We start from the raw sequence: 11,114 nt of genomic DNA on the forward strand, positions 1-11,114 counted from the left end.
TCGTTCTGGTTATTTTCCTGGCTTTTCATTTAATGATTTTGAATTTTGTGAACATTGTCTGTATGGTAAGCAAACACAGCAGCCACATAAGCATAGAAGCAGTAGAAGAGATACACAGTTGGCACTTGTTCATAGTGATTTGTGTGGACCTATGCCTAGCCTATCTCTAGGGGGAGCTTCTTACTTTATGACATTTATAGATGATTACTCGAGGAAAGTATGGGTTTACTTTCTCAAGCACAAGGATGAAGCGTTTAGTGTTTTCAAAATGTTTGTGACACTTGTGGAGAATCAGAGTGGCAAGAAGCTTAAATGCTTACGCACTGACAATGGTGGAGAGTATGTTTCAAAGGCCTTTCAGGACTTTTGTGAGTCAAAAGGTATAAAGCGTGAACTTAATGCTCCTTAAAATCCTCCTCAAAATGGTGTTGCTGAGAGGATGAATAGGACCATACAAGAGAAGGTCAGAAGTATGTTGTCTAATGCACATCTGCCAAATGGGTTTTGGGCTGAAGCTGTATCAACAGCTGTTCATCTTGTAAATAGATCTCCTAGCAAGGTTTTGCAGAAGGATTCAATGCCAGAGATGGTATGGTCAGGCAAAATGCCCTCATACAAGCATCTCAGAGTCTTTGGCTGTGAGGCATATACTCACGTTCCAAAGGAATTTAGGAACAAACTTGAGCCAAAGAGTAGAAAGTGCATCTTTCTAGGCTATGGTAATTTTGGTGAGATGGGGTACAGACTTTGGGATCCCGAATCCAGAAAGGTTGTCCACAGCAATGATGTTCACTTTAATGAATCCAAATATCATTCTAAACCAGAGAGGGTTGAGGAGATTAGAAGAGTTGTCTTCCAAGAAGATGGACCTGCACGTGCAAGACAAAATTTCAAGGCTCAAGAGGAGCAAGGACAGGATAGAGTGGAACCACAGGTTGTGGCTGAGCCTGAGCCACCTATTGTGCGTAGATCTGGACGTGTCACGCGACCTCCTGATAGGTTTGTTCCATCTATGAACTATGTCATGTTGACTGATTGCAATGAGCCTTCATGTTACAAGGAAGCAGTGCAAATGAAGGACTCCGGGAATTGGCAATTGGCCATGCAGTCAGAGATGACATCTCTGAATAAAAACAAGATATGGAAGCTAGTTAAATTACCACAGGGCAAAAAGGCTCTACCTTGTAAATGGGTTTACAGGTATAAGATCACCGCTCATGATAGTCAGCCAAAGTACAAAGCAAGGCTTGTTGCCAAAAAGTGAGATAGCCAATCTTACGACACTCGATTTACTCAAGACTTATGTTATCGACATAGATCAATGCTCACAATGGGAAAAGTACTTAACTCTTGTAGAGTATGCCTACAATAATACTGTACATACTTCTACAGGAAAAGCACCTTTTGAGATCATTGAGGGAAGACCTTAAAGTCCCTTACTACTCAAAGTACATGGGAAGATCTCCGCTGCTGATGAGTATAGCCGTGACCTACAAGAATATTTTCAAAAGATTAAGGAGGTTATATCCATCTCTCAACAAAGGTAAAAAGTTGCTGCTGACAAGCAGAGGGCCTTAACATTCAAAGAAAATGATTGGGTTTTACTTAAGTTTCCTAAGGCTCGATTAAGGCAAACGACTCGCAAAAATACTATGGGCCATCAAAAGTGCTACGCTAAGATAGCAAAAAGATACTACGGTCCTTTTCAAATTTTGAAACCTATCAAATGAGACGGCATACCCCGGGGAGTTCACTTAGTGTAACATTCCTATATCACGTGCGTTCGAGACCCCTATTAAAAACCCCTATGTACCAAAAAATACTCATTCTCTTACACCCCTCTGTAAATTTCATCTAAGATTATATATCCCTAATTGTACATATAATTTTTGTGAAATGAAATAATAACTTCCCTTCATTAAGAGTTACTTTTTTTCTTAAAATGCACTTGAAAGGGTCACAAAACATAATAACAAAAACTTTATGACACATTATCCACATTCAAATCTAAAAGCTTAAAAAATATCGATCTAAATGATCATGTTAAGACTTTTGTCAAGAGCTTTTGAAAATTGCCTTGTAATTACATAGTTGTAATACGGACACATAGTGACAAGAATGCTGTGTTGTGTTGTGGTTAGCTTGGTCTCTTAGGGATTCTTTTGTATGTCTTTTGGTGGAAGTACAAGGTGTCTTACTGTAGCATTTATGCTCTTTATATAGTTTCCAAGGTTCTGAGTAGCAAAAGAGGCAACTTACACAAGCTTTTTTCCGACGATTATTACAACGTCACGACACTCATAAATGTGGAAACATGCACATAAACTTAAGTGCACTACACTTACATCAGTTTGGTGAATCATTAGAGCTAGCATTCCTTCTCCATAAGCAAAATTATGTACATAAAGCTTGCTATACTTGTGCTACCTAGATGACTAGTTGATTTTACAACCATTGGCCTACTTTTTTGCATGCGTCGGCTAGGTTGACTTTGACTAAGCAGTCAAAAAGGCCAAGCAAGGAGAATATATTATAAAAACCACACCTCATAACAATCAAAAAAGAAGAAAGATCCCAGGAAAGTTTAGGACACAAGTCCATAGATTTCAAAATGTGACCACATCGCCATTGCACTTCCACTTGGTTCAAGTTGTGTTAAAATGATGAGTGGAGCTAGAGTTTCTTCTCTGGGAGCATTACTAGTTTGTCAAGCTTCAGATATGCAAGTCCTGAGAGAGAGAGAGAGAGAGAGAGAGAGAGAGAGAGAGAGAGAGAGAGAGAGAGAGAGAGAGAGAGAGAGAGAGAGAGAGAGAGAGAGAGAGAGAGAGAGAGAGAGAGAGAGAGAGAGAGAGAGAGAGAGAGAGATGAAATATGATATTTAGAAAATGCAAGAGGCTGATCTAATAGACCAAAAAAGTTAAGATAGTGGCATATCTTGCAATAAGGCACATTGCCACATTCCTTCAAGATGCACATATATGTGATAGCATGCTAAAAAAGATCAACCATGCAAGCATAGTGCTCATCCAATATGTTGCCATGATGTTGCCTGATGCTATCAAAAAGGATTTGGCCATCATCCACTAGACCCTAGTAAGTACATCCATTGAGCACACTAGAAAAAGTAATTTCTATGGGGGAACTACTTTTTCTCAACCAACCCTTGTTCAAAACATCCTTATAAGTACATTCCAAGATGCTTAGTTTAGCAAGAAACCTCGCTTTGTATCTAGTGAAAACAAGCAAAGCTTGCTTCGCCACAATTTTGTGGGCATAGTTTTTATCAATACGCTCCCAAGTAATGACATCCTAGATAGGAAGCTCATCAAGAATGTGTTTTGCTTTATAGAGGATGTGCCATTTGGGATACATGTCAACCAAGGTAGCACCAAGCTAGACATGGTTCTACGATAACCCATAACTAACAGTTTCATGATGTTATATATGTCAAAGGCCTTCAAGGTGCATGCATATGTAGCAACACGACTGGTGAAAGGAGGTGGAAACAATTCAGAGCTTCTTTACCACAACAATGTTGCGCATATCCTAGAACAAATGCGCTCCAAATTTTGGGAAAATATTGCAATTAGCAGCATGTTCCGAGAGACAGCATCCCTGGCAATCAAGAAAGTTGTCAAGAACTTTTCTAGCTTATGCAAAGACATCACATTTGTCGTACATGTCGACCCAAAGCATTGCCAATGCGAGACATGTCTCTATAACAGCCCCCTAACTAGGAATCTTGTGGACATGTCTTTGTAACAACCCCCTAACTAGGAATCTCATGTCGAGTATTTCTCTCACCCATGTGACCCTCTTGCGGGCATTGACTTCCCAATTGTTGAAAACAACCACCAAAATCTTGCTGCCAAATTCATGTGCGGTATACCGTGCAATCAACATGTTCAAAGAGATGATGTTTCATACAAGAGTGTAGTCCTCTTCATAATGTGTAGTACAATTCAACTGATTACAACCCAATCTACCAACGGCAATGTCTCATGTTATGCAACAAGGATTCAAGGTGCACGGAAAGGATAGGTGACAGAAGAAATGCCTTCACTTTGCATATACCGACAACAACTTAGAGGTTTTTAGAGCTTGCTTGCCACAGCTATTTTGAGCATAATCTATAATCAACACGCTCCAAGTGAGACTATTCCAGATTGGAAGCTCATGACACACTTAGAGCTGATTAGAGCTTGTTGCCAGAGCTATTTTAAGCATAATCTGTAATCAACATGCTCCAAGTGAGACGACTATTCCAAATTGGAACCTCATGAATCACTCCTTATGCTTTTCTAGGATGCCACATATGGCATACAAGTCAACCAAAGCAACGTCAAGCAAGTCATGTTCCTACAATCCAAGCCAAAACAGTCCATTAGCTGGCCTTTAATGCTAGGCCTATCCTCCTCATTTTGCCCACCCATGCACCCCATCTAAAACACGCACACTCAAGATCATGAACACACAGCACACATGCAGAAGCACATACACATGTTTGTGTGGGATGACATTCTCTAGGCAAGAGAAAGAGCCTCACATGAAAAGCACCAACACAAGAAAATCACCTACAAAGTATGTAATCACGTATATTACTCTACGAAGAACTTTACTTGTACCTTCTATAATGATACTAAAGTGAGAGAAGGAGTAGCTCCAGAACAAGAATAAAAGATACCAGACAGAGAAGGATCAGCTCCAGAAGAAGAATAAAAGGAGGAAGAAACGTTCACAGTGATAGAAGCAACCATGGACCGGGTTGCATGGAGTTGAGATAGAAATATCAAGGCAAAAAGACGATTACATTGAAAGAGACCATTCATAAAGCCCAATCTGTAGATCTTTGCCACCAGGCCCATAGATAAACGCCAAGAGCTTCTTCACCACAGCCATGTCATGCATAACCTAGAAAACATGCGCTTCAATTGACTACATGCTAGTGAATCCTTTCCTCCGAAACAGAGTCCACCATTTTCACTACTCTAGCTCCACTTCTTCACAAATGAAGTTTAGGCCAAGCGCATCTACATCAAGCTCATCAGCATCCATATCAAGAACTTTTAAACAATTTACATCAAAGATGGAAACATCCGAGAGCTGGTCAAATAGCATCTGCTGAAAATGTCCGAGAGCTTCTTCACCACAGCCATGTCGTACATATCCTAGAAAAAACCACTCCAAACGACTACATGTTGCACTAAGTACTCGAGATAAAGCAACTAATTTTGCTATTCACTGGTAGATCCTTTCCTCCGAAATAGAGCTCCATGGTTTTCATTTCCCCCAGCTCCACTTTTTCACAAACGGAGGTGCGGCCAAGCGCATCTGCATCAAGCTCATCAGCATCCATATCAAGAACTTTTGAGCAGCATGCATACAAGATGGGAACATCCAAGAGCTAGCTCAATTAGCTTCAGATGGAAACATCCGAGAGCTTCTTCACCACAGCCATGTCGCACAAATCCTAGAAAAAACGCGCTCCAAAACCATATGAGATAAATTGCGATAAAAGGACATTGAAACGATGCAGATAGGAATATATAAAATCATAGCTTTGAATGAATCTATATCAATCCATTCCAGCATGTAATGGAGCAAAAAGTAGTCAATCAGCTCCTCCTTGCGACTCAAACTCTTGCAAAGGATAGAGCAAAAATCAGATCATACACATGGGAATTTTAACAATTACATATACTAAAGCTCACCAACCAAGAAAACAGTAAATCACACCTTGCCTATCCCTAGTGGTCTCTCACAAAATCATTGAAGACCTTCCAATCATTCTCATCAAGTTCATATTTGTTGTTTCCAAAATCATATGTAAGGTTTGCGAGTGCGATAATGCAATCAATGCTCACCATATCCAAATCTGTCAAGTCATATGTAAAGCACCTAGTCCCTTTAGTTTTTTGATACCATCCAAGTTGAACCTCAACCCCCGAAGGTCTATCCAAAAGGCTGAATCCTCTCTTGTATTCCACACATGCACCACCAACCATTCTCCTCATCTTTTGAACTCGTCCCAAGTACCATTTGTTTTCAAATTTCTTGTTGCCTCCGGAGGTTCTTGGCTTGCAGCCTGACCTTGTCACCTTCCCATGCATGTTTGTTCTTGAAAGAACACGGCACAATCAGAACCAATACCAAATAAGTTTTCACCCATCCTTGCATGATTCATTTCTTCTTATTTGGCATAGTACACTCCTTGTCATACTCTTGTAAGTCTATCTTTAGAGAGTGTTGGGTTGCTATTGAGCTGACTCACTGGTGTAGACTTGAATAGAAACTTGTTGTCTTCGACTTCAACAATAGGACTTATCTCTTCTTCCTCATCTAGAACAGAGTCAATAATATGCCTGACCTCACTTGTAGCAACATCTTCATCTAGAAATACTTCAAGATCCATGGAAGTAGGATATTCTTCATCTGTGTCCGAGTCTTGCAGATTTGAGCTTGCATATGCATCAAACACTCTAGTTGACCAAGGCTGGAACCACCATTTTTGGTCTTCTTTTCCTTTTGGCCTCACGTGCAAGTGAGCGAAAAGTTTATGGGCACTTTCCAATCCTCTTTGTAAAGTAGCAATGACCTTTTCATCGGTTGAAACGCATGTGTAATCACCTAAGTTTGCCTCTTGCATGCCTTCTATGAGATTTAACTCCCTCCATATGTCCTCTTGATTCTTGTGAGCTCTTGTGAATGCCACACCATCATCTTTGCATTCAAAATGTGCAAGCCTATTCAAGATTCCTATCGTACGTATCATGTCCATCAAGTCGTAAGTACGCTCTTGCCCAACCATGCTCCCAACTTTGCTGAAGAATATTTCAGCTGCAACTGAGCCGGTGAGATGCAAAGGACACCTGAAGTTTGAGTGAAAGTCTCTACAATATTTGATAAGCAAAACCGCAAAGTGGCATGAGACTTGTACATCCAAAAATTTCTCTTTATTGATAAAATTTGTTGAAAGTGTATATTTTGGATGATGTTGTATCCAAGATCTCCAACTCTGGAAGAAAAAAACCACTTTGGCTGCTGAATGGACTCTCTCTCCCAAGTTCAGGTGAGGAGATAAACAGATGTCAATGTAGTCTCCAACAATTTCAAGATAGGCACGTGTCCCTATAATACTACGCTCTCGCCTATGTTGGCCACTGTTTTCTAGCTTTCCCAAACACTGTTGCACTTGTCTGCTACATATTCTTTGAGGTGCGGCCCAATTTTGACCATCCTCTCGCTTGATATCCACTTCCTTAAGCATATGCTTGTCAACAAGAAAAGAATCATACACAATGGTGACATGATTCAAGGCACCAAGAGCTAGCTGCCGCTTTAGCTTATCAGGAACATTGACAAGCTTCTTTCCATTGTGTACAAATTCCTGATCGTGCATGCCCAAAACATCTCCATCCTTCATTTTGGCTGAAAGAGGCCACCCATCCCGTTCGATCTGGAATCTAGTTCCATTCTTATGAACATAATCAACCAACATCAATGCTCTTCGACAACTATCACCATTAGAGGCATGCCCACAAGCTTCTCATCCCACAAGCTCGAGATTTCAGCCCATTGCTTGTGAACATAATGTGCATTAAATCGGTTGCAAGTGGAATGAGCCACCAAAACAATTCATGATAGCGCTTCATGAAGCGGGTTTGCCACAAAAACATGTGCATAACCACCGATGACATGATTCTTAAATGATTTGATAATCATCTCATAGCCAGCCTTCCCAGCTCCATATTTGATGTTTGAAGTTCCACATTCATGGTCCTCAACTTTGTGTCCATCAAATCCAATGAGGGTGTCATCTTTTGGATTTCCACCTACATTTAGATGTTGAAAACATTAGTAAATGAGACTTCTGTTTCAAGTTCAAAGAACCCTTTATTCCAAGGTTTGGACTTTACCTTATTCTCTTCTTTATGACGGGCTCATCCTCCACCCCACATCTTTGCAACTTCAAACAAAGCCTTTGTATTTGCACTATATCTTTTTCCTTCCTTTGCTCTTAGCATATTTTGGGCCACATCTTGAAGAAAGTCCCATAGAGCAGGCTTACCACCATACTTCCCTAGCCTATGGGCTTCTATTATGTTGTTACAAAATCTCTTTATGTCCTTTCTATTGATATAATCCATATTTGCTTCCCGTAATGTGCGTATTCGCACAAAAATAATAGCAACCTGTGACTTTGCCCATCAAAGTTTAAGGGTGAGATCTCTTGCATGCTTTTTAGCAAAAAGCATTGCTTGTCTGAGCTCTTTTCTAGTGAGATAGTCTAGTCTCCTTCCATAATCAGCTCCTCTACTACCTCTCTTTTTTGACGCCATTTTCTCTCTATACAACCTCATTCTAAAGTCTGGAAGCTTAGGTATGCCCTTTCAATGGTCACATGAAAAGCCTTCAAAGGGAAGCCCGCTACTAGAAACACGTGGGCTGTGACAAAAGCAACCATCTATGCAAAAAATAGAATTTCCATCACGAAAGGTTGGCCTTTGTGGAAGGCTCTGCAAACCAAAGCTTACCGCCACATTGATCATCTAACAAAGGCTTCAAACTATCACTCTTGCTGTTCACTTTGATGTCATGGATCCCCAAACCCTAGCATAAAAGTTTCAAACTTAAGACTGAACTCTCACTTTCTGCATGGTTACCAGAAGAAAAAGAGGCATCACCTTGATTTGAACTTCCAGGCTTTGTAGAACCACAAACTTGCTCAAAGAAGTTTGCTTTGGATCATGCTCTTTGTTCTTTCGAGGACGTCCACGTAATCCTTTGAGTGTTGGGATGACTTTCTGCTCCTTCTTCATGAGTGCCTTTGTGTGCTAGATTGACTTTGTGTGCTCGGTAAGTAGAGTAGACAAGTCTGACCATGGAGGGCACAAACGCAGCCATGTGCCATCATACTTGCATCTCACACGAACAAAACTTTTATCTTTAAAGTCATGCAATGTGGATGTAACAATTTCAAAGTCCCAACTTGCATGCAATGGAGATCCATACAGCTAGAACAAGAAGATAAATCAATGAGCTTGTCACATTCAAGTAAACAAGAGATGTTGATTACCTTCATTTACCGCCATCAAAGAATTCAGCTTCTCTATTGCAGCCTCAATTTGTTCTTTATCATCTTGTTGTTGCTCAGCCGGTACACCTTGTGTGGCATCTTTTCTAAGTCCACAAAATGCCAAATAGTTTTTCTCATGTCTATTACTCTCCAAGATATGGGTCCTCATGAAATTAGAAAGACAATTATAAGCAACATGCTTTCCTTCAGCTGAACCTTTCCCATACAAACATCCACATTCATAACACCAAATTTGTACTTGCGGTTGCCCATTGAAGTCTTCACTATGGAGTTCAAACCTGTCATCCCTTGAGACCTTCAATTCTTTCAGTTTTCGTCTTATTCTAGTGTATTCATTTTTCCACTGCTCAAGAACGGTTGCGCTTAGTAATGTGCTTGCAAGTTTGGTAGTGAGATCTCTTCAGCAATGTCACCTAAGCATCTGCGCTTATTTGAAGAAGTAGTCTCTTGAGTGATTTCAGCACTTCTTTTGATGCGAACTTGAACCTTATTGCTGAGTGTCCATCGCTCTTCTTGTCGTTTCTTTAAAATATAGTTCTCCTCAATGAAGTCAAAGCATCCAGCCACAATCTCATCTCCCTCAATTTGCTCGTGAACCTCCGCAAAATTGGGCTCACCTTTATCAACTTTTAGTCTTACAAGACCAAGATCTTCATCATTATCATCATTTATAACTTGGATTTTGAAGAACGATGCCATTAACTGACAAGTGTGTGACCCAATTGTGGATGGTACTGCACAAAAACCTTGTTTAGATATAAATGTCACCATTAGAGAAGCTACAAAAGAGTACAATCATATAAGAGAAAAAGTGAAAACTATAAAGTTGAAATTTCAAGCCACAACTCCTAAATGAATGCAATTCTTAGCATTTTAGAATCGACTTGGTGAACACGAAAAACATACCCTTTTGCTCACCAATGTAGAGGTAGTTAAGTTTTTTACTGATAGGTAACCTCTCGTCACCCTTTTGTTGGTGGCTCTAAGACCTCCTCTGCTTGCTAAGAAAGCTACAACCAGTATGCTTCCATCCTCTAGGCTGCTCAAAAATACAAGTAAGAATACAAAAAAATACAAAATTTTGCAACAAGGAAGTAGTGTTATGTTGTGTGTGTGTGTGTGTGTGTGTGCGTGCGTGTGTGTGTGTGTGTGTGTGTGTGTGTGTGTGTGTGTGTGTGTGTGTGTGTGTGTGTGTGTGTGTGTGTGTGTGTGTGTGTGTGTGCACATGCATATCCATGGGAGCAAGATTGTGTGCATGTAGGCACGCTCATTTGACAAGCAAGTTGCAAACAACAAAAAAATTCTTGAGCAAGAGGAGATGCATGAGAAAGAAACCATTTAGAAACAGAAGAATGACTTACCTTGAAAGTGATCACAACTCCATAGACGAAGAGAGCATGCTCTCTTTGCCGCAAGACTGTTGTGATTTTACTGCCTGCTAAAAAACTTTATGCTGAGTTGAAGATGCATAGATAATTAGGCCATGTGCTCAACCTTTCTACAAATGCTCCCTAGAGGTGCTGCAAGATTTTTGCTTCTTCTTTCCACAAGCAGCTCTTCATCTAGAACAAGGTTTGAAGCTCAAACCATTCAAAAATCATGAATGAAGGACATGGTTGAGCTATGGAGAGAATGTAAGAGAGACGTTTTCTTCGTGTGCATAGCTAGCAAACACGTATACACAGCAATGGAGGTATCTCTGTGTATCTGGCATCTAGCCTATAGGTGGACTACCCTAAGCATACAAACCGCTTCTGCACCTTATGAGCAATGAGTGCCCCATCTGCATCAACAACACCTAAGGCTCTGAAAGTGGAGTGCCCCTCGATCTGTCAAAGGGAAGGGAGGACCTCATCCCAAAGTGGGATTGAAGTGCGTCCAGATGTAAGCAGGCTCTGAAAGTAGGGATCAAATCCTTATAAAAGCTTGAACAACAGTAACCGTGACATCCTCGCCGAGATCATGTCGCCTCCGGCTTGGACAAGGTCATCCCATAGCTCCCGCATACGGTAGGTCA

At 40.6% G+C, this 11,114-nt stretch overlaps 1 pseudogene; it reads right to left on the bottom strand.

Moving 5' to 3' along the window:
- Window positions 1-7,635: 7,635 nt before the first annotated feature.
- Window positions 7,636-9,796, bottom strand: LOC147418387 (uncharacterized; annotated as a pseudogene).
- Window positions 9,797-11,114: the final 1,318 nt, after the last annotated feature.

The sequence above is a fragment of the Adiantum capillus-veneris genome, chromosome 30 (assembly GCF_014529385.1).
Source record: "Adiantum capillus-veneris isolate H3 chromosome 30, ASM1452938v2, whole genome shotgun sequence".
NCBI lineage: Eukaryota > Viridiplantae > Streptophyta > Polypodiopsida > Polypodiales > Pteridaceae > Adiantum > Adiantum capillus-veneris.